Source organism: Zalophus californianus, chromosome 2 (genome assembly GCF_009762305.2).
Source record: "Zalophus californianus isolate mZalCal1 chromosome 2, mZalCal1.pri.v2, whole genome shotgun sequence".
In the NCBI taxonomy this organism is placed as follows: Eukaryota; Metazoa; Chordata; class Mammalia; order Carnivora; family Otariidae; genus Zalophus; species Zalophus californianus.
This window is the reverse complement of record NC_045596.1, coordinates 173273644-173300198: the sequence shown is the minus strand read 5'-3', so window position 1 is coordinate 173300198 and position 26555 is coordinate 173273644. Positions and strand designations below refer to the sequence as shown.

Genomic DNA, 26555 nt, shown 5'->3' with positions numbered 1-26555 from the left:
GATTAGCTCTATGATTCATCAGGGCCTAGCCCAGTGTTGAGCATATACTAGAGGTGTCCAACCTCTAGTCCAATTCCTTGTGGAATTAAGAGGTATGAAAGTTAATTACTCGGCCACAGCATTGCATCAGGAGGCTGAGTCCCTGATAGATTTATTTTCAGTTGACCTGCCTGACATTTGGTTTTGCAACCTTGTGTTCAGGTTTTTCCAAGCACCAATGCTCCCAGAATTTTGTCTTTACTCCTTTTTTTACTTCCTTTTTTTTTTTTACTCTTCTTTTTCACTGTTTTTGTTTTTGTTTTTATTTTGGAGAAAGCATGCATCCACCTACAAAATCTCTGCCAGTACCCTCCAGACCTGGACAGTAGCACGCCTATGAAACATGCTGAAGAACAGGTTGATTATCCTGCTACAGACACACATCCTTAAAGAGCAAATTCTTTATTTTTCAAGAAAATAAATTCTAAAATATAGAACTTCAGAGGCAAAAAGAAAGTGCAAGGACCCAAGAACTATTTTAAATTAGGTCTTGTTCTTTGCCCTTGCACTCAAACAGTTGTATTCACCCCTCTGTTTTCACTTGCTTGCAACCCTTAGGACGCTTTGTACCGTCACAGCCCAAATTTCTAAGAACTGTACCTCCCGTGGCTAGGCAGTTGTTTCATTAAACACATTTTCATTCGATAAATTTTTGAGCGTGTGGTGGGGAGAGAGGTGATGTGGGTTAGATCATTGCGGTTTTGGCCAACATTATGAACAAGAAGTGTTTGAAGTGTTTCTGATAACACGGCAGTAGAAAAAACAAAAAAGTAATAATAATAAGGTGGAAACAGGGTTCTAATTAAAACCTAGCTTTTCTATCCAAGATAGAAAGAGCTCTCTTGCTGCTTCATTTTGAAAACAAACTCTACCGCAAGTGACTTCCAGTAGCAACGTCACTGTCACCATTCCACCCAAATGGAGATAATTAAGAGTCCTTCTGTGTGTTAAATTAGGTAGCCACGGAGGAGGTGGGGAAGCTTTGGATTTTTATTGTGAGCCAGAGCCTCTTTTCTTCTTCATCATGCTCTAAAAATCGCATGAGACACCAGACTAGTGACTTTCAGCCCATTAGAACAGCTGAACTAAGAAGCTCGATGAAAGGTTCTGAGGCCCACAGAGAAAGACAAACAAGAGTCTGGATTAGCTCTGCTTAACAGACCGCTCACTGGGCAAGGGCCCTCTCTGGGCTCACCTTCGTATCTCAGAACTTTAACAAACGCTGGAGTGACTGGCCAAGAGCAGCTACCTTTTATACTTGCAGGTCAGTTATTTCTTCTTTGCTGAAAATTAAATAATGGGAGTGATTTTGTGGCTTAAGATGGAGGATTACATCTTCTGGGACATTGGTTGAAAGACCAAGCGGCCCAGAAGGGTGATGCATTTCACAATAAACACAATTACATCCCTGAAAATGCTTTATTGGAAGCTGCAATCTTTAGCCATATGGTAATTTCCATCCCTCAGCTGGTTTGGTACAGTAGAGTCCTTATTACTAATAATGAAATGAAATCCATCCCAAGGATCTTTATTCTCTGTCAGGGGAAAAAAAATTGGGTAAGAAATATAAAAAAAGCTGCTGTTAACTTTGCTGAAGTTGCAAGGATGAACTGCCTTGAAAGGTAATGGATTCCCCACTGTTGGAGGATTTTGGGCTTCAGGTGGATAATTCCAGATGATGTTAGAATATATGATCTTGAAGTTCCCCTCCAATCCTGAGATTCTATGGTTATAAATCCATCATTTTATTAAAAGAAGAACTTTTAAAGGTGTTTGCAGGGCAATAACAGAATAATGGAAGGGGAAATGCAGAGAGGATTTTTTAGGTGTTGATAAGCAATCACGTCGTTTTGCAATATATTTTTCTAATTGCCTGTTTGTTTGTGGCAAATGCTGTGTTGTAATCAAGTGGCTTTTACAATAATAAAACATTTCTCCAATTAAATTGCACTGTGAAGAATTCAAAGATGAATAGAAGTAGTTCTTGCCCTTAAGAAACTTATTTATATGCTTCCCTTATAAAATTGACTTCCTTTTCTGATGATAAAAATAATATATGTTTATTGCAGAACGTTTGGAAGCTACCAAGGACTATAAGTAACCCATAATTGCCCCACTAGAGAAAATCATTTTCAATATTTTTACTATTTTGGTGTATTTCTCCCATAAACATTCAAATTCATATTAATTTTTTATATTATGTATCCTATTTTCACTTGCTCCTTAAACTTCATAATGTAATTGCACATCTAAACAGCACTGTGTCTCAAAACACAGCTGAAATGACTCGTTGGTTGATATTTTAAAAATCCTACCTGGATGAAATGGACAAAAGATGCACATCTCTATGGGGAAGGGGATCAAGGAGTTATCCTGTTTACTTGATCAATCCTGTAGTGATCAGTCATGATAAAAAAGCCCAAATGGCCTAATTGACCAAAACAAACAAAAAAAAAAATCATTTAGTGGCCATGTGTAAAAGCTAAATGGAGACAATAGAATTCATATAAAAATAAAAATAAAAAACCACATCTTTTAATGAAAACAAGAGCTTCAAAAAATGAATATCCAGATTTACTCAGACGGATGTTTCACCTGGGCAATTACTGAATATTTTTTTCTAGCTCTTTCTAGTGCCTCAACATCCAGCTTCATTGTCCTTTATAGGAAATTTTATATACTCCCCATTTCCAAACCTGCAAATATAATGTGTAAAATTACAAAGTATGTAATTCTGGTTCTGTGCATAATTCCTGGCCAGGGAAAGCTTGCTGACATGTTAACTACTCCTCAGGAGTTGTAAACATAAAGTACACTGTAAAAAACAAAATGGAAGAACATAGAAAATTTCCCATTGCATCTGTGGTTCTGATTTCTTTCCCTTTGGTTCTTTGCTTCAATACTGAAACAGAAGTGGGTAACACTGGTAATTGTGGCTGGCAGTGACAAGGGAAAAGGGACTTTCCTAGGGCAGTCTATCCTGCTTCTCAGACTGCTATCTTTGACTCATCAAATCAGCCTTTCTTGGTGAACTGCATCAGACCAGTTATTTCAGAGGACAATAACCACTCTGCAGTGGTCTGGTGGAATGCAATACATTTATAACAATTTTAAAAGATTCCTCCAGGAGTTTTATAAAGGTATTTATTAAACCAGAAAAATAATTCCAGGTAAGAGGGAAATGAAATCCTCCACTAAAGTTGGTTAGCTTTTTCAGAAAAGCTCTAAAGATTTTAGCAAATTTCTCAGCAGGTTTCTATTGTTTTTAGCTCTTCCCCTAAATAGTAGTTAATGAAGTACTAGATGTTAGAAAAGCAATTGCTTTGTTATTCTGTCTGGGCTGACTTTTTATCTGATAAGCCTGCCCATAGAAAGTCCCTGAACGCTTTAGAAATTGCTCAGGAGATTTTCATCTAAAATGAGAAAGGATGGTGTGTGGCAAGGTGGTTAACAAAGGTACATGGACTCAAGTAGGGTCTGTCTCTCATGTGAGTTCTCAGACTTTTTTAAATGTTATAGGACACATAGGACCATATGTTATTAGGACCCACTTGCCTTATTATTGTTATTATTTTAATTCCTGAGTTAAATTTAATAAATACGGAAAGAATCAACAAGCCTGGAATGCTTTTCCTCTCTATATAAAAAACAAAGTCCTATTTAGTACTTGATTATGAATATTTGCATGCATCCATCTTATTTGATCCCTACTGTAATTTTGTAACATAGGAAAAGCAGATACAAGTTCTTATTCCTCTTTTCCCCATAAGGAAATAAATTCAGAGACTTTTAGTAAGTTGCCCCAAATCACACAGGAAGAGTCAGGGTTAAGAATGGAATCTTGGTTCTGTGTCTTCTGGTTCAAATATCATGTTTTCACATCCAGATGCCCATAGAGTACAAATTTTAAATTTTCTAATTCATCTCTATGAGTCTCACCATAAGGAATTTAACAGAAATACCAAAATCTCTAACACCGAAGACATTGAATTTAAATTCAGCATAATTATAGTTTCTTAACTTATAGGTTGCTCTATTTCCACTAGTGTTTTCAAAGGCTTTGGGGCCATAAAGATCCAAGTTCAGGAAGCTTCCAGTACCAAAGAGTTGACCTTGTTCTGGTTCACATCACAAGCTGACCAGTGAACTAACAAATACACACTTTTAGTCTGGGTGTGGAAGATTATGCAAGGGGGCAGTTGGAGAGAAAAATATTTTCCTCTATACTCTTAGATTCAGTTTGTGGGGGCCTGTGAATTAGAGTAACAAGAGGCAGATTAACAAGAGTAAAGGCATACAATTTTTATTATTTCTTTATTAAACAAAAGATATTTGTGTGTACAGGAGTTCACGGAAAAGTAGTCAAACTCAAAGAAGCAGTTAGACCCTGGGGGCTTGTATACCCTTCTTAACAAAGGAAAAGGGGATTAGACTTCAAGGGAGGCTAGGTTGTGGTGAAGTAACTAAGATATATGTAGTGGCAACTAATAGAAGATAAGGACTATTTTAGTAAAATCTTTTTATGAAAACTCATCTTGACTCGCCATATCTTTGATGATAAGAATCAATTTTTCTTCTTGGTATCGGGGTGGGTGCTGAGGGGTAGGGTGGTAGGAAGCATCATCCTCAGGGGGAAATTTATGCCTTTCTTCTTTCAGGTAGAGAAGGGGAAGGCAGAGAACTGCATCTGTTGATTTTCAATTGCTTTCAGCTCAAAATAGTCCTTATGCCAAATTGGAATATTTTGTTATTTTGGGGTGGCATAATTTGATTCCCTTCATCTCCCCCCATCTGAAACTTTTAAGCAATTTTCACACATCAAAAGCCTAGCTGGTTGCTATAGAGAATAGAGAAAAGGGTTAGTAGCTGAGGAATAAGGGATCTGCCAAGGGGCAGAAGAACACAGATTTAAAAAAGAATAAATAAGCAGATAGAACAAATACGACCACATTATCCCATATTCAAATTAAACCTATTCTTAGGAATACGTCAGTTTAGTTAAACAGTTCTGTCTCTTTTCAGGGGACAGTGTTACAAGTGGGAGTAGGGCATCCCCTGAAGTTGGACCTTTATATGGTGTGAGCAACTGGGCATTCAATGAGGGTCATTTCTATGGAAACAAAAGAAAAAGAAAGATTCATGGTTGGAGCAGAGCAAAAATCCAGTTTTTTGAGTTCCGAGTGCAGTCAAGAAGATTTCTAAATGTTGGGTGCAAAATGTCTTTAGATGGCAGAGTGAGGATAGTAATGGTGGTCTCACAGTCATGGTTATGTCCTGGAGGCCCCAGGACCAGGTTCTGGTAAGCTTCCTGAGTGGCCCTAACTATTGTGGTGATAAATTCTTTGAACTTGCAGAGCTTCAGGAAAAGGGCATGTTTAGTCCTCATTGATGCTAAGTCAGGAGGGCAGGAGAAAATTGGAGACATTAATTGCAAGATGGCAGGATCCCATTTACAAAGGAGTGAAAGTAGCTTATTGACAATGAACACCCACAAAAGTGAGTTGTTGTTTTCCATGAAACACAATATTTCCTCTACAATCACCCTCATTTTGATCAAAGATAATTTTCTTTGCAAAATAAATCTAATTTCATTAAAATTGGTCAAAGGCTAATTTTCCAGGGACTGTCTAGGAAATGCCAATGTCACAAAGGTCACAAAGACTTCATTTAGAATTTGATTTGGGAAAGTTGTCTAAAATGTCAAAAGGTTTGAACATTCAATTAAATAAGAACACAGGTCACTATGAAACAATGCTAGATCTTCAATTATTTAACCAAAGTGAAAATAAAATATTTTAAAAATAGATGTAGAAGATAACATGACTGTAAAACAACAACAAGCAAAAAGAGCTTTACTCTTTCAATATTGAGAAGACTGTTTTCTTAAATAATCAAAGACATTATAATAAAGACAACGTGAAGAACACAGAATCTTTATTTCCTAGGTGGATGACTCAAGAAGTAAAGAATCATTACTTTACAATCTTCACACTCTTTTATGAAGAATAGACCAATAATCAATAAAAATTTTTAAAAAGAGTAGACCAATAATCCAACACAATTTTATTGTTTTAGCAGGGAAAGAAAGCCAAACTCTAGTCTTACTAATTGGGTTCATTTTTTAAAAAACTTTATAAATAAATCCATTCAGTCTTAGCCAGCTTGGCCTCACAAGATAAGATTCTTCTTCTTTCTCCTTCTTTTCCCCTTTTTTCATAGATCCTTTCCAATTTTCTATATCTGTTCAGATTTTTGTCCATTTTCTACTTTCTTCTTCTGTAAAAAATCACTTTTTTTTTTTAAAGGAAAACACATCTTATACTTTCCCTGTATACTTTGCATACCAAGGTTTGGTTTTTTTTTCCCCTTCATTCTTATTGTTCCTATAGTTAATTTACATATATTTATTAGAATTCTTAACTCTCAGTAGCCTTAATTTCCAGTGAAACCTAAGAAGTGGACAATTGGGAACTGTCACAATCCACATTCTGTACTAGATGAGCAAATTTATGAATACACCATTTGATAGTGTCTAAAGATTGTTTCTTCATAGTAACGTTTATCAATGTGGCAAAAGAACATGTTTACTAACATATTTTAGTCTTTCTGTAAAATTTTTTTTAAAGATTTTATTTATTTATTTGACAGAGAGAGACACGGCGAGAGAGGGAACACAAGCAGGGGGAGTGGGAGAGGGAGAAGCAGGCTCCCCACCGAGCAGGGAGCCCGATGCAGGACTCGATCCCAGGACTCTGGGACCATGACCTGAGTTGAAGGCAGATGCTTAACAACTGAGCCACCCAGGTGCCCCTAGTCTTTCTGTAAAATTAAGAAGCCAAAAGTAAATAAACTTGAAATTATGCTTAGTAGTTAATATTTAGGTATTTTATCTTATTTGGTAATGATCTAGATATTCAGTGAATATCTATCCATTAACTTAATATAACTTTTAAGTTTTCAAGTTACCAAAAAGATATGGGAAGTTATTTTTAAGCTGATACATTATAAAACACAGTTAGTTATTGCTGAAATGAAATTTGTCAGACCAATGACTCAATTTGATTAAAATCAAATATATAACTTTTATCATCTTAAACATCTAGTAGTTATGTTAGCTTATTTGACTAGTAAACTCAAGTACAATAAGATGTAAATGGATGTTATATTTAATGTTGACAACTCTGAAAATGTTTTATTAAACCAATGCTATTGAACTGGTTTTATTCAAGAAAGATTATTCTGGATCACATGAACTTAAAAAGTACTTGGGGGGCCCCTGGGTGGCTCAGTCAGTTGGGCATTTGCCTTCTGCTACAGGTCATGATCCCAGGGTCCTGGATCCTGGGATGGAACTCTGCATCAGGCTCTCTGCTCAGCGGGGAGCCTGTTTTCTCCCTCTCCCCCTGCTTGCTCCCCCTGCTTGTACTCTCTCTCTCCATCAAATAAAATCTTTTTTAAAAAAGTTAAAAAAAAAGAAAAGCATTTGAGTTAGTGCCTATATTTCTGGGAGTTTCAAGTTTAACTTATAAGTGCCTACTTTTTTCTAAGCTGATTTAGAATAGTGCTCTTTTATTAATTTGGTAATACCATTCAGAGGTAAGAAAATATCACATATATGTACCATACATACATTCATCCATACACATATAATAAAGATTTAATGTTTTTTTTTAAATTTTAAGATTTTGGCCATGGGTCTGGTATACATCTAGAAACACAAAAGGCACTAATTTATATAAGTGTTGGTTCTCATTTTTGTCTTTTTTTTTAATCCTAATTATATTAATGGCAGATGGACCAAGTCAGTCATCTGCTCAATATGCTCAATAAAAAAGCTAAAGCTTTTTACCAGTATTTGTGGGAGAGACTTTAAAGATTTTTCCTGGACATGTGGTTTATGGAGGCTGTGGCTTTAATCCCAGGTGGTTGTTTCAGTCTACTGAGAAGTTAAAGCAAGGTGCTCTTTGGACTGGGAGCCAAAGTTATTCCCTTAGGGGCTTATATTTCAAGGAGATGTCCCTGTCCTTGAGAAGACAGTTTTGGGTGGTAGAAGATTTACATCTCAAAGCAGGAGAGAAAGGGTACAAGCTTTCAAGTAGTTCTAAGGAGTTTAGGGGCATATTTGCCTATTTCTGGGTTTTTTTGTTTTGTTTTTGCTCTTTCTGGGATAAACAGTAAATCCTCCTGACAGCTTAAGCTTTCTTAAGCAGGCATTATAAAAGGAGTTGGTGGGGGGTGGTGTTTGTGGTGTGATCTTAAGTTTGTTGTAAATCTGATTTCTGCTCTTTGGTTTTATTAAGGGAGTCTTTTTAGGTTAACCATGATATTGGGGTTTTTTTTTTCTTCTTCTTTCAGTTGGATCTCCCTACAGGTACCAATGTTTTATACATTTATTTAGGGTGAGAGTTCTCTAAAAATTCTTTTAAATATAAAACCTTTTCCAAATCCAAAGATTGTCATCTATCTGGCTACTGATGATTTAGGCTCTCCAAAGGAATACCTCTTCCAAAATATGACACAAAACCAATAAGCCTTTATAGAACTGAATCATGGCTACAAGAAGCATCCCAAGGAGGGTACAGAAAATACAGCCCCAGTGATCCAAAGTCACTCCCTAAGAAAGCCAAAGAGAAAGAAAACAAAGACCTTTGTTGGCATGGGCAGTAAGAATGGTGTTGGTGATAACATGTGTCTCCAGTCTCCCACAAAGTGAGAGGCCTCCAATCCCAGACTTGCTAATCTGTCACACCAGGCAGACCATTCTGACATGGGACTTTCCCAGCACTAATAAGGCAGCAGAGAAAATGACGACAAAGTTCCCTTATGGGCTAAGACCCTTATTTGGACAAACTCCCCTGAGAGCTGAAATAGTCAGATGGAAAGTGATGCTCTAGTACCTTATGTCTCGGGTTCCTAACCCAACAGCTAGCTACCTCCAGATGCAGGCCCAATGACTTGCCTCCCAGCAGGTGGAAAACCAGAGAGAATACTGTCCTAGACCTAAGCCAAGCTCTCAGGACCCAAATCAAGACAAAAGAACATGATCTTTTTTTTTTTTTTTTAAGTGGTAACCTATAGCAAAGTTTATCCAAACAGATTCTGGTCCAGTGAAAACTGTAAGCCAGTTCAAACAACAGGCTCATGGGTCTTCTGCATATGTTTTCCCTATTATTCTCGTCCCTCTGATGACCAACACAAAAAGCAGAGATGAGAAAACAAGAGCTCTCTCCAAGAGGGAAAGGATCAATAATGAAAGTATGCAAACTAAAAATCAGACGAGTCACAATACCCAATGTGCTGGTTCTTACAAATGCTTTCTCCTGCCAATCTAGTCTTGGAAAGAAAAACACAAGGAGAGGTTCTTACTGCAGTCCCTCCACCAGACTCTGAGCCCAAGAGGCTGATTTGGCAAGAACACTCACCTTTTGGCTTGGTTAGGGGTCTGGAGATCTCAGCAACAGGTTTCTGAGTGAGTGGGAATCCCAACCTGTCCCAGCCCATCCTCGTGTCAGAACTGTCAGGGAGGAAAACTTTTCCTCTACTTGCTTAAGACTCCGAATTAGACTAACAAAAGACAGATTAACGAGAGGAAAAAACAGACAATTATTATTAATGTTTACATGCACTTGTCGTTCACAGGAAAGAAGTGAAACAGTCATCAGGGTCTGGGACTTATATACATCTCTTATGGGATGAGAGAGGGTTTGGACTCCAAAGGATGACAAATTGTAGGGAAATATATGGGGGAAGCTAATGGAAGAGAAGGGCTATTGTAGTAAGGTCTGTTTATGCAAACTCAGGTTGGGGTTGACTTGCCCTCTGAGATTAGAAGAGTCACTTTTCTCTTCTTGGTACAGGAGAGAGGGGGCACCTTCCTCAAAGGGAAATGTATGCCTTGCCTTCAGGCAGAGAAGGGAGAGCAGAGAATTCTCCCCGCATCTGTTGATTCTTAGTTACCTTCAGCTCAAAGTAATCCTGATGTCAAAGTGGCATGTGTTGGGGCAGCGTATCCTGATCCCCTTCAGGGTGACCTTGTCTCCTTCAGTGTAACTCATCGCAATTATGCTAAATCAGAGATTTCTCTTTTTTTTAAGATTTTGTATTTATTCATTTGAGAGTGAGAGCACAAGCAGTGGGGAGGGGCAGAAAGAGAGGGAGAGGCAGACTCCCCGCTGATCCAAGCTCGAACCCAGGACCCCGGGGTCATGACCTGAGCTGAAGGTAGATGCTTAACCAACTACACCACCCAGGTGCCCCGAATGAACATACTCTTAATATCCTGAGTATGATTTGCAGGAGGCTATGTCCACTAAAGAAACTAAAATTGTAGGTTGAGGCTAGTCTATGCTCCCAGTCTGTTGGAACATTTCCAGGGTCAGTTGCATCTTTTGGCGACAGATTAGACAGAAGCAACTAAGTTAGGAAGTGTTATGACCTGCTTCTGTTCTTTTTAGGAAAACAACTTTGGTGGCCATGAAAATGAAAAACCAGAGTGGGGAGAATTTGTTGGCAAAGAAAACAATTAAGATTAGGTTGCAGTAATTCAGTCAAAGAGTAATGAGGGGCACCTTCATACACTTTCATGGGAATATACACACTGTTTCCGAAAGGTAATTTGTTAGTATTTATTAACCCTTTGGAAATCTTTGCTCAAGGGTAGAATGATATAGTTAGAGGGGTGTTCGGTGCAGTAGCAACCCAAAAGTTCATCCAGATAAGGTGGATTAAACTGTGATATAGCTAAACAAAGTAATACTTTTCAACCATTAAAAAGAATTGTAGCCATATATGCCTTACCGTGAAAAGATGTCCACAGTATAAGATTTTTTTTTTTAAGTTTCAAAACAAGGGGGAATTGGATGAAGGTAGTCAAAAGGTATAAACTTCCATTGACAAGGTGAATAAATGCTAGACATGTGATCTACGGCATGATGGCTGTAGTTAACACTGCCGTATGGTTTATTTCGCATGTTTGAAAAGGATCCTAAGGAGACAGGTTAATTTTCTCACCAGTCCCAACGGGAAGGACTTGAAATCAACTTTGAAAAAATGAGGGTACATAAAATGAGGGTAAAAAAAGAGAGCAAATCCTAAGAGTTCTCATCCCAAGGAAAAATCTTTTTCTTTCCTTTTTTTTTAAATTGTATCTTTTGAGATGATGGATTAAAGCATTGCACAATATACATATATACACAATATACGGAAGTCCGGTCACTATACTGCCTGTACACCTTAGAGGTACAGAGCACTGTGTGTCAATTACATCTCCATAAAACTAGGGGAAGAATTGCAAAGTGATATGTACGGTATAAACTCATATTTGTGAAAACAAAAACAAACTTTTCTATTTGGCTGTATTCCTATAAAAATATATATATCAAAATGGTAGCACTCATTCAGATATATGAAATTATTAGGAGGTCCTCACTGTCTATTTTTTATACTTGTATACAGTTTGAATTGTTTGTAACATTCAAATATTACTCCATAATCTAAGAGAATACTTAAGACTTTCAAAACAGAGAGAGCTGGATTAAGGCAGAGTGGCTCCAGGCTCCAGAGGGAAGCCTGGAAGCTGTCACCAAATTAGACTGGAGATGATTTGTTATTTGAGGGATAGAAGAGATTAAGGGAAAGGAGAAAAAGTTGAAGGTGACACCACTTTCTAGCTTGGTATGTTGCTTGTCTGATGATTCTATTAATAGAAATAGAGAAAAGAAAAGGCAGAGGAGAATTTAATTGAGGAGGGCGAGCTTGTTAGTTTCTTTTTGAATTTAAGGTTGAGGGTCCTGAAGAGGCATTTGTACACTTGCCTTGAACCACGCTACTTTCCAGCAAGTCATTAATATTTATGATGTCTTGGCCGGTTGGTGTGTGCGTATGGTGGTGGTGGGAGGCGGGAGTTAATATTTTTAGAGATTAACATTTTGATCTGTCTTGATCCTTTTACTTTCCTTTCATTCGGACCCTGAAATTACTGCTGGAGGGAAGGAATGTGGCATGGCCTGTGAGGTTCTGTTTTTTTGGCTTATTTCCATCCTCCAGCTTAGCCCCAGAAGAGGGAGAAGATTCTTAACTCTAGGAAAAGTGTCTTGGCCAGAACAGGTGAAAGAACATGGCTATCCCGGACATTTTTTTAAAAAGAGATTCTAATGAGTTGGAGAGAAAGAGGAGTGTTTACAGGTTTGTGGGGAGAGCCAATGAAAGGACTCACACTCTACTTCTTGGGCAATGCTGCTAAGGAGACAGTAAGACACCCAGCCTAGGCTAGGAGGACCCTAATGAATAGGTTCACCTCATTGGCACGAAGGGTAGAGGGAGAGGGATGGAGGGACAGATGAGTGCAGGAAGAATAACTTCAGAGAAGAAATGACTGTTTATGCTGAGACTAATGGCTTTACTTATGGCTACACAAAAGGCTCACACTGTTGCCCCAAAACATCAAGACCACCACACCACACCACACCACGCCATGCACACTGACACCTACCTAACCTCTTCTCAGCAGTCAAGGAGGATGGATACTTCAGGACCAAGGGGTATCCTCAGTTCTCCTTCTGTCCATCCACCCAGTATCCTGGAAAAAAAAAAAAATCGCTGGGAAGGGGATCCTAAAAAGACTGATGTTAATTTTCTCATCAATCCCAAAGATTAAGGATTTGAAATTTTGAGGAAATGAGGGTATATTTTTGAAATACTTGAATTATGTACTGAGATTTTTACCAGCTAGCCCAGATAAGATGGAAACTGTTCCAAATCTCAGAGAAACCAGACATACATGTTCAAACAATTATGAAAAACATAACAGATTTTTATCAAGAAATACATCAGTAAGCAAACTTATGACCTTGCCTCATCATTCTCGGTTCTCAATACGTACACACCATGCATACACGTGCACATCATTCTGTGGGATACAGAGACTCCTTAGAAACATGTATTATGAGTGAGTAAGAGCTGCATATAGCCCCAAAGTTCTGTAGAAAACCTCTTCTATAATATTGTAAAAATATACACTTGTTCTCATTATTTTCCTGATCATCACGGACACTTCTGGCCAGTTTTATAGCCCTGGTGATGCACATGTATTTCATACCTAAGCTGAAAGGAGCCACAGTAGCTGGATGATTTTAAGTCTCTTTCGCTCGGTGGGTTTTGGGAACTTTGGCGAAGCGTATCCAAATTATGATTTGTCAGGCGACTTGCGTGGCTTGTGTTTGAGTCAGTCGGATGTAGTCACTGATAAAAAACCAAGAGCTCTCAAATGAGGCAAAGACCCTCATAACATTAACTACACTATGTAAAGGTAAAGGTGTGCTTTAGAGGAGATTTCAGAGCAGATGAGGAGGTGATGGGTAGCCATCAGGTTAGGAGTGCGCGGCTGTGACCCGAATGCAGAGTGTAGCCTGAGGACCTGAGATGTTATGGCTGCTAAGGACGCAACCAGGACCAGTAAGGGTGGGACTGGCGTAGAAGCTCCAGTCTTGGGCTCGACATTGTTTTGGTTTCCTCGGTGCCAAGACACGTCAAGTGGGCGGCTGCGACGTGATCACAGACAGGTTGTTCTGTGTGCCACAGGCTTCCAGCTCCTGAGCTGGCCTTCCTTATAATTCGGGAACCAAGAGAAAGAAGTGGGAGAGAGGACACTGCATTATGGGGGAATGTGGAGAGTGGAGAAACTTCTAGAGGAATTGGAATTTAGCTAGAAAGATATTTCTGTTTGATACTCATATAAGCATACATATTTAGCCAAGGTATTTTGAATTACTTTTCAAATAAAATTCATTCAAATAATTTCAAAAGTCATGTCTACTTTTCAAAAGGTTTTGATGTAGGCCTTATAATTTAGCCAGTTAGCATTACTACTACTAATTTGTTAAAGTAAATTTGACGTTGAAGTACAGAATAATGAAATATACATTTATATCATAGCTTCATGATCCAAGGATTTCTTTCAACAGTTGTTATTTTTATAGCTTTTTGATGGTGGTGGTGGTGGTGGTGGCAGTGTGGGTGGAAGGTCTTGTCCCCCAAGTTTTATTGAAATATATAGCTTATTCCTGTAGCTATGTAATTTATAATAGCTTATACTTTTCTTTGCATTTTAAAAGGACTTGATAATAACAGCTAAAATTGACTGAGCATTTATATTATGTCCGATAGGTACCTTTATCTCATTTATCCCATACAACAGCCTTAGATGATAAGCGCTTTTTATTAGTCGCCTTCTGTTGATGATGTGAATGAAGCACAGAAACTCTAGTTAACTTGTTTGAGGCTACACAGCTAGGAAGTGGCAGGCCAAGATTTGAAGCCAGACAGGTTGATTTCAGGATTTAAAATCCTAAATACAATACCGTATTGGCTTTTGAGTACAATAGATGCTTCTGAAGGATTAGTTGAATGGGTTAAAGGGAAGAATATCCATTTTTTTCCCTTTTATAGTCTTGGGCTGTTCAAATTTCTTTATAATAAGTGTCCTTTTATTTTGTAACTTGAAAACAACAAAAAGATGTAGAAGAAATGCGTTCTTTTAAAAACAGTGTCAGGGCATCTATTTTGGTCTAGTTTTTTTTTTTTTCCTTTAATTTGTTTTAGTTTTAAAATGATCCAAATGAAGATAGGTTCATGGGAAAACTTGGGACAACAAAACCGTGACCTTTCTATAAAGACAGAGAGGTATGTAAATAAGGCCATTTTAATGACACTAGAATAATGTCAAATCATGGGCAATTGTTTTGTAAAATAGTTTATTTTAGATAATTCTTTGTGTTCATTGGTGTACTGAACCTTGCATAGGTATTTATGCATATGATATATATGTAAATCTTTTTAGTGGCTCCTTTTTATTTGTGCTTCTCAACATGTTTAAGCAAGTGGAATCTTTCCATATAAGGGGCAAAAGAATGTGGGGCCTGAGACAGGCTGACAAAGAGGAAATGCATCCTGTCTGAACAAGCAAGAAAAAGGGAAAGGAGAGTAAAAAATGTGTAAAGAGAGTAAAAAAAAAAATGTGGCCATCATTTCTCCAACAGCAGTTGATTTGTCACTTTAAAATAAAAGGCCTAGAAACACGGCGAGACTAGAAATGCCTCCCTGGGGCTCAGGCTCAATCTGTCAAATGGGGTAATGGGTCAGTGGAATCAATTGCATGATCTAAAAACTCCCTTCCAGTTCCACCTTCCTCTCAAGCTCCCAGTCTGGTCTGTGGATACACGTGTCCAGCCAGAGGTATAGTTGGATACAAAAAAGTTTGTCGCTTCTTTGAGAATAGAATTAAAAGCTTTTTCCATGTATATTGGTGAAATTCTGGGTGAGAAAACAAAACTTTGTGGTAGGGAAATAGTCCAGTTGACCTCTGATGGTACAAAATGTGGTAACCCAAGTCAAATTACAAATTTATTTTATTTTATTTAAAGATTTTATTTATTTATTTATTTATTTATTTGACAGAGAGAAAGAGAGAGAGGGAGAGAGAGCACGTGCACAAGCAGGGGGAGCCGGAGAGGGAGAAGCAGGCGCCCCAGGGAGTAGGGAGCCCGATGCAGGACTCCATCCCATGACCCTGGGATCATGACCTGAGCCGAAAGCAGACGCTTAACCGACTGAGCCACCCAGGTGTCCCCAAATTACATATTTAGATGGACTAGGGAACTTACTGATTATACTATTTTACTATTGCAACTCAAATGATATTTCCACATCAAAATGAGACCCTCTGAATGGGAATGGGACGAACCAACCGGTGTGTAAAATGCTCTAGGAATATGTTAATACTCCTCAAGACCCAATTATGACCTGAAGATGTTGCTATACTGATTAGCAGTACTAACGGAAAGTTTTTCTAACACGTCCATAACCTCCAAACGTTTTCCAGCTGTATACTGTAGCTCTCAGGGATTGGCAAGGCTGCATCAGAATATCTCTTTGCCAAGACTTGTCTGCAAATTCTTAACCTTTTTTTGTTTGCCAAGAACAAAGAAAAATTGTTGTAAACTTAGCTGCTGTTGTAACATATGAACGGTCTTTTCTGAAAATGCAAATTAGACAAATAAGAATCATTACATCATTTGCAGCATGCGGTTACATTTGGTTTCTGCTATTGTGTGTATATATATTACTTTCATACCTAACTTGATATATTTTATAGTGTTTTACCATTTTCAAAGCACTTGCATATGTGAGTATCATTTGATCTTTTCTGAGACTCAGTGTTTCTAATGTACTTCATGTTCAAAAACATTTGATGCTTAAATTTATATGGTACATGCATCATACAACAAATGTTTTGATTATTGTGGTATGGAAAATTTTATTATATCCCCAAATATAGGTTACACATATTTGGCAAAGTAAGGCCATTGTTGATTTTTATTGCCACATGAACTGGATTTTCGAATACTACCAAATACATCTGAGTATTTCTCTTTTCAATGCCAAAGCATCATTTAATGGATGGTTGCTTGTGCCAGTATGTAGGAAGTAACCAAGTATTTTGGTCAGGTGGATTACTACTAAAGATTTGATAAGGTTTAAAATTTGGGATATGCCAGAAACTTCATTTTTAACATATAAGTGACTAATAAACCCCTTGCTTCAAATAAAACTGTACTTTGGGTTGCTCAGATTTTATTATTATTCTACAAGGTGAGAGTTGTCAATTCACATTAGTTGTGAATAGAGAATTTATCAAGAATAGCAGTTCATGGTTTTGTTTGGTAAGTGACTACTGCACCCCCAGGATGGGCAACATATTCTCTAGAGGATTCGAGAGACTTCAGAGAAGACTGTATTGAAGATCTGTGGCAATAAGGGTATATTTGAGTAATTCTGTAAGTAAAAGTGGGTAATTTTAGGTCAGAATAAGATCGTGCAATTTGGCTAAAACCTGTCACATTCCCCCCATCCGCCTGTTCTCACCTGTCTGAGGCCAGGCGTGGTCTGCCTGCGCAGTTACCCCATGCAACAATATGGCTGGAGTCTGAAGTGAGTTTACTGTTCCCCAGACCTGTTGCCTTCTTTTCTCGTCCCCCAATGCCCCAAGCCCCTTGCAGTTTTCTCTGTCTGGAGTACTTGTCCCCATACTCTTCGTAAGCTCCTACTTACCTTTAGGTCTCCATTTTAAATTCACTTCCTTTGTACTGAAGTTGATTTCTCCCGTTAGACACTTCCAAGGACAGAACCCCCAAGCTGGACCCGAGTGAAGCTAGAAGAGGGAGATTTTGTATTAGCTACCACACTTGGCAGGAATGGGCCTGAGAGTAAGAAGCTTCGTCGAAAGAAAATAAAGAATGTGTTTATGTGTGTTTCTCAAAGGCCTTTATTTTATTTATTTATTTTGGGGGGGGTGAAAATTGTGTTAACTAAGTGTTGTGTTCCTGATGTGCACACATTAACATGTCCAGCTCTGTGACATTTACAAGGTTAAGGGCAGAGCCTTTGTAAAGCTTGAGATTTATTTCAGGAGATAACCAGAGGTTATCTAGAGATGTTCTATGTAGAACCATATATCATCTTCTGTCTAGAAGGATATAGTGAAGTGCTAGATCACATGACATAGGGCTGGCCTGTATGGGGGGGTCACAGGAGAGCTAAGCCAAGATTTCTTGGACCTGTCTTTCCCACCGTATTCACTTGGCTTAATACATTATACTTCCTGAATTGTCCATAAAATAGATAAAGCAGAACTATATGAACGTATTACCCTATAAACACAAATTGGTTTAAATGGTCTATAACAAAGATCAAATAAATCCAGGATGGAGCACAGGGGAAGAACGCAGGGGCTATCTGGAAGTGAGACCCAGGACAGGGAAACACTGTGTGGTATAAAAAGCCTGGGTGTCAAGATATAAGGAAAAGATGAAAAAAGGGAAAGGAGGCTGCCAGCACCGGATATAAATATTTATTTTCATATTTCACAATTCTGTCCTGGGCCAGTGCTGGTGACAGATTTTCAGGCCCTTTTCTGAGGACTCATTCTTCATATTCTTTCCGTGCTCATTCCTTTGATCCTTATCATGCTCACTGTTCAAAGAGCATCTCAAGGCAGAGTGACATGCCTGCATTGTCACCTGTCCCTAGGATGCGTGTTACTTCCGTCTCAAGAACCTGCCAGGAAGGCTTCCCAGAGCCCCCAAGACACAAAGCAGCATACCTCTGAAAGTCCGGCGCCCGGATCAGAGGCAGGGCAAGGTTCTATTCCGAAATCCCATAAAGAATCACTCAGGTCCTTGCAATATTGATTGCAGTGGTGGGGGTGACAAACAGATCTCTGGAAAATTTGGAGTGTGGATGGGAGTGAGGCTCAGAGTCCCGTTCCTGCTGTTTAACTCCCACAAAAATGTAACTTGCACAAAGAGCAATGGCATATGATGCTGTGAGGGAGGGGACTGGAGACACTCCAAGCTGTACAAGGACGAGGGCATTTTTGTGACTGTGTAACTCTGCCGAGGACCGTATGTCCCAGTGGCTATTTCCATAAAGATGCAGAAAGAACATAATCCACAGGCAGAGGGTTTCCTTGGAAGCTGGGGGGAAGGGAATGAGAGGAACAAAACCAGACAAACAGAAGAGTCGACTCTAAAGATATGAATAGGATTTGGTGGCCATAGTAATTGTGTTCATAGTGAAAAATCTGGTTGACTTCGCGGAGAGTTTATTGTCCGGTGTGTTAACTGGTAGACTACTGAGGATAGGTCCATTATTAAGTAAATCATAAATAAGTTTCTCATATTAGCTTTTTTAATACTGTGGAATTTTACATAATGAGTGGTGTCATAAAAGTAAGTTATGATAATAGCATTGTAATTTATTTTCTCTTGAGAGCTTTTTAGATTTTGAAAATTTTTTCCAGATCTGAAATAGACCTACACCGAAAGACCCTTGAATGTTGCTGTATAATGTGGCTATTATTTTTGAGTGAATTAAAGTTAAATTAGTTTTAAGAATTACTAAACTCCTGGAGGTAACTGGAGCATATCGAAATCCTGTAAAGGAAAGCAGAAACTGTTTGGAAAAAAAAAAAAAAGCCTGGTGTAGCTTTGTAGTTAGGGCTAGTTTGTTCAAATGACAATTTAAACATTAAAAACTTCTTTATTTGATGGGTGTCTCTTGCTACAAATTAGAAGTTTCATTAAGCTAGATGTATCATTTATAAATGATTTGTTTTGAGGAGGTGGGCGTTACCTTGTAGAAGCAAGTGGCTTCAGATAAGAATATGAAAATAATCATAATAATGAGATTTCATGTGGGATTTGAAACAGACTTGAATAGAGATTTCCACAAACCAGATTTCCACTGGGGGATCCTAAAAGAAACTAACGGTAATGTGGCACACATGAGTGTTATTTTATTTACTGAATTTTAAATTAAAATATCTGGGGCGCCTGGGTGGCTCAGATGGTTAAGCGTCTGCCTTCGGCTCAGGTCATGATCCCAGGGTCTTGGGATCGAGTCCCGCATCAGGGTCCCTGCTAGGCGGGAAGCCTGCTTCTCCCTCTGCCTCTCTCTCTCTCTCTCTCTCTCTCTCTGACTCTCATGAATAAATAAATAAATAAAATTTAAAAAAAAAAGAATAAAAATATATTAAAATATCTGATCTGGTGATATAAAGGACACCTAGAGCTTTCTGTCTGATGACACAAGGACCTACAAGATCAAATCAAAACCGAGCCAAGCAGAATAGTTTCACTCAAAGAGATTTGAAATCTGTGATCGATAAGCTTGAATTTTTCAGTCACCTTATTTGATTAAAGGAACTTTGTCAGGAGTTCCCCCAAACCTTTATTTCCTTCTTTGTGCCACCCGGATTTCTCGTGTGTTGGAGACACGCAGGCAAAATATGGAAGGGGTAGATTTTTACTTCTATTTTTCACATTTTCATAACTGTTCTGTTCCTCTTATGCAGTGTTTGCAGTACACACGTGTAAACACACACACACACACACACACACACACGACTCTTCAGTCTTCAGCATTTACATTCTAAAGAATAAAAATGGAACCAATGTAATAGAGTGTATAATAGAAGGGGCTTGAGCCCTGCCTTGCCACTCAGTGCTGGTGATGAACTTGGATAACTTACTTCACTCAAGCTCTTCACTTGTAAAATGGAAATAAGAGTACTAACGTCATAGGGTTGTTGTGAAATTAAAATAGGATGATATATGTAAAGCTTTCACCCCAGTGCCAGCAATCTAGCAAGGAGCCATAAATTATATTTATTCTCACTACTCTTTTTTATATAATATTAGTCATATGGAAATATAGTGAAAATGTTACTATAGGCTGTATCTATATGACAGTAAAGACAAATGGGTATATAATTCCTTTGGCTTTGTTAGTTTTGTCTATATAATCCTAAAATTTTAAAAGATGAGGAAAATCAAGGGGTGCCTGGGGGGTTCAGTGGGTTAAGCGTCCAATTCTTGATTTCCGCTCAACTCATGCTCTCAGGGTCCTGAGATCGAGCCCCACATCAGGCTCCACAATGGGTGTGAAGCCTGATTAAGATTCTCTTTTTCTCTCTCCCTCTGCCCCTCACATCCTGGCCTGCACGTGTGCTCTCTCTCTCTTCAATAAATAAATAAATGAGGAAAATCTAAATGATTGGTCAATTTGGGAATCAGATCTATTGTATTCTGCTTTTTTAGTGCATAGTTTCCCAATATTTAATTCTGTAAATGCAGAAGTTAAGGCATTGAGATTGGACTTATTCATGGTCATGGAATAAGTTCACGGTGGGACAATAATAGTGTGCTAATCAAACGAAGCTGAATATTCCTTCATGGAATAATTAATAAGGTACTTCAAAGTGTTTACATAAGAAAATAAATTGGGAAAACAAAGATGAAAAACAAAGTAGATATATTAATATTCATTTCCAAGAGAGAAATAATGAAAGATTAAGTCTAAGAAATTATTTTTAATATTAGGAATTAATGACCTCAACCTAAGTCAGGCATTGAAGAAAAAATGATAGTGTCAAAGATTTAAATTGAGTGAAAACATTTCAGGAGAAACAGTTTAGGCTATTCTTTTTTTAAAGATTTTATTTTATTATTATTTATTAATTTATAAATTATTTATTATTATTTATTTATTAATTTGAGAGAGAGAGCACAAGCAGAGGGAGGGGCAGAGGGAGAGGGAGAGGCAGACTCCTCGCTGAGCAGGAAGCCTGATGGGGGACTCGATCCCAAGACCCTGGGATCATGACCTGAGCTGAAGGCAGATGCTTAACCGACCCCAGTTTAGGCTATTCTTAAAGAAAAAGGAAAATAAGTGGATTCAAGCATAGCTTTCTAAAGAAAGTCTGGAATAAAATGGTTCTTTTAACCTCCTCAATTAAAAGTGGTGCTGGGTGTGCCTAACTAAAATTCCACAGGATAAACTTTTTTAGTTCACCTCTGTCTTTCTTCTTCTTTTAGTTGATATTTTATGTGACTATGAGAGCTGTTAATAAATACATGGCAGACAGTTGGAAAGAGATTTCCTGAAATGAGGACCAGATGATAAGTATAAATAAGTGTAGTGCTTGTTTGAATTATGTTCAGAAGAGGGTGATGATACTCTATAAGATCCACTTTTTGGCGACCAAGTCCAAAGGTCATCTCCATTATAAATATTTCCCATGTGACTTGGTTTTACTCCATTTCAGAGAGACAGTCAATCCCTTGGGAGTCTGTGAAATCACCCAAGGAAGCAGAAGTGTGTCCAGCCTTGACCCAGATCTTGGATTCCAAGTCCCCCCTCTTCCTCAGCCACTACACAGTTTACTAGAAAGCCATGCTATCTTGCTTGGTGTCCTCCACCAAGAACCCCTCTTTGATGTCCTTTCATCTATTTAAAAGGAACATTTCATGGGCACCCATTATGGGTTGAGCATTGTGCTGCGTATTTCTACAAATGCTGCTCGTTTAATTTTTATTTTGATTTTTCTCCTTTTCATTCCCCCACAGCCATGTTTCCTCAAGTTTTCAACTTTGCTCCTACATTGCTCACTTTCCACCTTGTTCTCCCATCCATTCTTGACTGAAAAGACTGAAAGCACCTCCCATTTCCTCATCTTAAGCAATTGCCATGTTCTTGCTACCTTGGATTTTCTAAGACCGTCTATCCTCCATATGCTTTTGTGTCAAAACGAAAAGTTAGCACTCCCTCTTTAAAGGCTAGCCTTTCACCTTGCTCTCCATCCCTTCACTTCTGCCCTCCGTGGGGGAACTTGATTCAACCTTTGTCTCTTCTGCATCTTTCGTGTTCTCCCTTTCTTGTTTCCTTCTCTCCCATTGGACTTCCACTCATCCTTAGGTTCGCCTTGTTCTTTTTTTTTTTAAGATTTTATTTATTTATTTGACAATGAGAGAGCAGGAGACCACAAGCAGGGGAGAGAGGCAGAGGGAAAGGGAGAAGCAGGCTCCCTGCTGAGCAGGGATCCTGATGCATGACTCGATCCCAGGACCCTGGGATCATGACCCAAGCCAAAGGCAGTCGCCCAACCAACAGAGCCATCCAGGTGTTCCTAGGTTCGCCTTATTCTTAAAAACAAATGAACTTGAATCTTTCCCTCAAACCTTATCCTTCCTTGAGTTGCCACCCAATTTGTCGATTTTCATTGTAAATTTCTCGAAGGAGTACCCTACAGCAGAATTCTCAGCACATACTTCAAGGACTTCTAGAGGTCCTGAGAGTGTTCAGGAAGTCCCTTTTGCAACTACCCATCTGTTTGAGGCCAGATTTGCTACATATACTTCAACCAAAACAACATATTGCAACAGATTGAATGCAGAAGCAGATATGAGGATCCAGCTGTCTTCTATTGAGCCAGACATTAAAAAGATTGACAAAAATGTAAACCAATGCTTTCTTCTCACGAAAATGATTTTTGTTTGGGAAAATAGAATTATTTTTCATAAAAAGACTTATTTATTTAACTTCTAATGGACTTAGTATTATTTTGAGATGAATTCCTATTTTCCCTATACATTTCATCTGATTTACCATTGAAACCACTGGTTTTCAACTTTTATTTCAACCAGAAAAGAACTCTCGCCACCCAAAGAACGAAACCAACCAACCAACCAAAAATTCCCTCATAGTTAGCTAGCTGGGCTGTACAGGTAGATTTAGCACTAAAAACTTGATTTTTAGAAAGGAACTGTTTGAAGCTTCGTCTACGCCGTGTATGTTTCCAAACAGAGGAAGGGAATCACTGAGATGGGCACCAGAGAGACTGTTTTCCTGGTGGTCTTAGCTTCCCCCAGTAGAGCTCCAAGCCCTCAGAGCCACAGCTAAGGGGTCCAGAGCCTAGGAAAGAAAGACAAAGCAATGCTGTGCTCCTTGAGGTAGAGTGGAGAGCCCAGAGCCATATTCGTTCAGTCTTGCCCTGAGGCTGCCTCTGTGGAGCTGCTGTAAGTCTTTTGTCACAAGTCTATCAATTTTTCCAGATAAGACTATTCTCATCTTAAGCCTGGGGTGTGTGTGGGTGTGTGTGTGTGCGGGCACACGTGTATGAGCTAGATTGCCCGCTTTCCGGCAACTTTCTTAATTTCCCTATTTTCAGTCTGAGACCTCATATTTGCACTTCTCTTGCCAAGCTCAAAATCTCTCTGCTTCCATTTCTTCAGAGAATAAACCTCCTGTCCCCTGACATGTGAGAGAAGTCTCCATTATCTGCTTTTCAAGGCTCTGGAGTGGATCTGCGTACCTAAATGCTTCTCTCTCATACTTTCATTCATTCAATCCTGTCCCCCTAGCTTTCCATATACCTGGTGCTTCCAAATATTCTTTTTTAAAATTTTATTAATTTTATTTTTTTAAGCAGACTCTACCCCCAACATGGGACTCGAACTCAGGACCCTGAGATCAAGAGTTGCATGCTCTACTGACTGAGCCATCCAGGTGCCCCTGGTGCTTCCAATTCTTGAGCTTTTGTACAGTTCTTCGGCAGGAATCAACTTTCTTCTTGTTGGTTTCCTCTTTCATAGAGACATAGGTTTCAGCTTTTATGGTTTTACTGAGTTAGTTATTACAAATCTGTGAGCTTTCCATCTCACAAAATTTTAATATATCAATATATCTTACCTACTTTTTAAAAAAAAAGATGTACTTATTTATTTGAGAGAGAGAGAGCATGAGCAGGGAGAGAGGTAGAGGGAGAGAATCTCAAGCAGACTCCGCACTAAGCACGGAGCTGGTTGCGGGGCTCAGTGCGGGGCTTCAATCTCATGACCCTGAAATCATGACCTGAGCGGAAATCAAGAGTTGCTCAGCTGTTTAAGCCATCCAGGGGCCCCAATCTTACCTACTATTTTTACCTCTTCTAGCTTTTCTTTCTTTTTCTTGGGGGTTTAGTACCAATTATTTCTTTCTTCACTTTCATTTTAGTGGCATCTCAAGAGGTGTATTAGTTATCTATTGCTTTGTAACAAATTACTATGAATTTAGCAGATTAAAACAACGCACATGAATTATCTCAGAATCACTGTGGGTCTGGAGTCTGCATGTGGCTTAGCTATGGTGTCCTACAAGACTATAATCAAGGTGCCTGCCAGGGCCTCTTCATGTGAAGGCTCAAAGGAAGAAGTATCGATTCCATGCTCCTATAGTTATTAGAAGTTTCAGTTCCTTCTGAGCTGTTGAACTGAGTCTCAGTTCCTTAGTGACTGTTTGCCAGAAATCACCCTTGGTCCCTTATCACATGGCCCTCTCCATATGTCAGCATGCTTCATCAAAGTCAGCAATCGAGAGTTAGCTAGGAAGATGGAAGTCACTATTTTATGTGATTTAATCACAGAAGTGACATCTTATCACTTCTGCTACATTCTATTGGTTAAAAGCATACACGCAAAGTAAGGGCATTACACAAGGGTGTAAATGCTAGAAGGTATGTTGGGGGCTATTTCAGAGTTGACCTGGCATAGAATGCATGGGAGATAAACACATGTGTTCAAATCTCTATGTCAAACTGAAAGTCCCCATTCTTTTTCCCATCAAGTATATACCCCTATCACTCCAATAAAACTGCTCTTCTTAAGGTCAAAAGTGACCTCCATCTTGCAGAAAGCCCATGAACTCTCTCAAGACCTCATCATAGGCAAATAACCAGTAGCAACTGCCCTACTGTCTTCTTGAAGCATTTTATTCCCTTGGATTCTGGGATACCTCACCTCTCTGATTCTCTCCCTCCATCCCTTGACTCTGAGTCTCAGGCTCCTTTGCTCATTCCCTCTTTTCCTCCTGACCTTGAAATGTTGGAGGGCTGCAGGGCTCCATTTTTAGTCCTCTGCTCTTCTGTAATTACACACCCTACCTAAGAAATGTAGTCTCATAACTGTAGATTCCATCTTTCTATGGGTTACTCTCTAATTTGTCTGTAGCTCCAAACTTTCTCCTGAGCTCCAGGCAGTGTCCAATTTGCATCTGCACATGGGCACATGGACATCTCAAATGTAACACCCTAATGCAGGTTTTCTTGATTTTCTTATTCTTCCTCCCCTGACCCAGTCCCGCGCTGCCCAAATTGATTCCCATTTCAATAAATGTCACTATCTTTACCTAGTTGCTCAGGTGAAAATCTCGTAGTCTTTCTTTGCTTCTCTTCTTTTCTTTACCCCTACACAATTTGCACTCAGCATGTCCTGTCAGCTCCACTTTCAATGTCTATCCATACTTGAATCATTTCCCCCCAGGCTGCGGTCACCCTGGCTCCCTCACCACTGTCTCTCAAGTGGATAATTATATTAACTTTGAACTAGTCTTCCTGCCTTCACTCTTTCCCCCTACAATCTGTCCTGCATTTAGTAGTTAAGAGTGGTCTTCAGAAAATACAAATCAGGGGCACCTGGGTGGTTCCATCGGTTAAGCAACCAACTCTTGGTTTTGGCTCAGGTCATGATCTCAGGGTCATGACCTCAGGGTGGTGAGATGGAGCTCTGCGTGGGGCTCCATGCTCAGCATGGAGTCTGCTTGAGATTCTTTCCCCTTCCGTTCCTCCCCCTGCTCGTGTTCTCACACTCTCAAATAAATAAATGTATATGCGTATGTGTATATACACATATATGTATGTATAAATCAGATCAGGTCACTCTCCTTTCACAAAACTCCCTGATGACTTCACACACATAGAATTCAATTCAAACTTCTTACCATGGCCTTCAAGGTCCATGAGATCTAGCACTGCCTTTCTCTCTCCTGAGTCCACATCTTCTACTGTCATCCCTCTGTTCATACCCCTCTAGCCTCACTGGTCCATTTTCTGTTCCTGTGTTGCACCAAGCTTATTCTTGCTGCAGAACTTTTATATATGCTGTCCTTTCTCCTTGAGATGCTTCCTTATGATCTCAGCATGACTCATCCCTTTACATCATTGAATTCTCTGCTTAACTGTTCCTTAATTAAGGAAGACTTCCTTGACTACTCTATGTCAAATAGCCAACCCTCTGTTATTCTTTATCGTCTTCCACTGTTTTATTTTTCACCTATGACCACTTGGAAGTGTTGTCTGTGGTTATACA

General features: G+C 39.0%; 1 protein-coding gene and 1 long non-coding RNA gene across 4 annotated transcripts in view; one reads left to right on the top strand and one right to left on the bottom strand.

Moving 5' to 3' along the window:
• The window catches only part of NRG1 (neuregulin 1), a 1094991-nt gene that overhangs the window by 828317 nt on the left and 240119 nt on the right, over positions 1 to 26555 (top strand). The window lies entirely within an intron of this gene.
• LOC113924439 lies at positions 9473 to 26336 on the bottom strand. Of its 2 annotated transcripts, XR_003520684.1 has the most exons (4): positions 26188 to 26336; positions 17146 to 17245; positions 12530 to 12616; positions 9473 to 9603 (listed from the first exon to the last, which is right to left on the bottom strand). It is a non-coding gene; the product is annotated as an uncharacterized LOC113924439 (long non-coding RNA). The 2 variants fall into 2 exon arrangements; XR_003520685.1 differs by lacking the exons at positions 9473 to 9603; positions 12530 to 12616 and adding an exon at positions 16695 to 16869.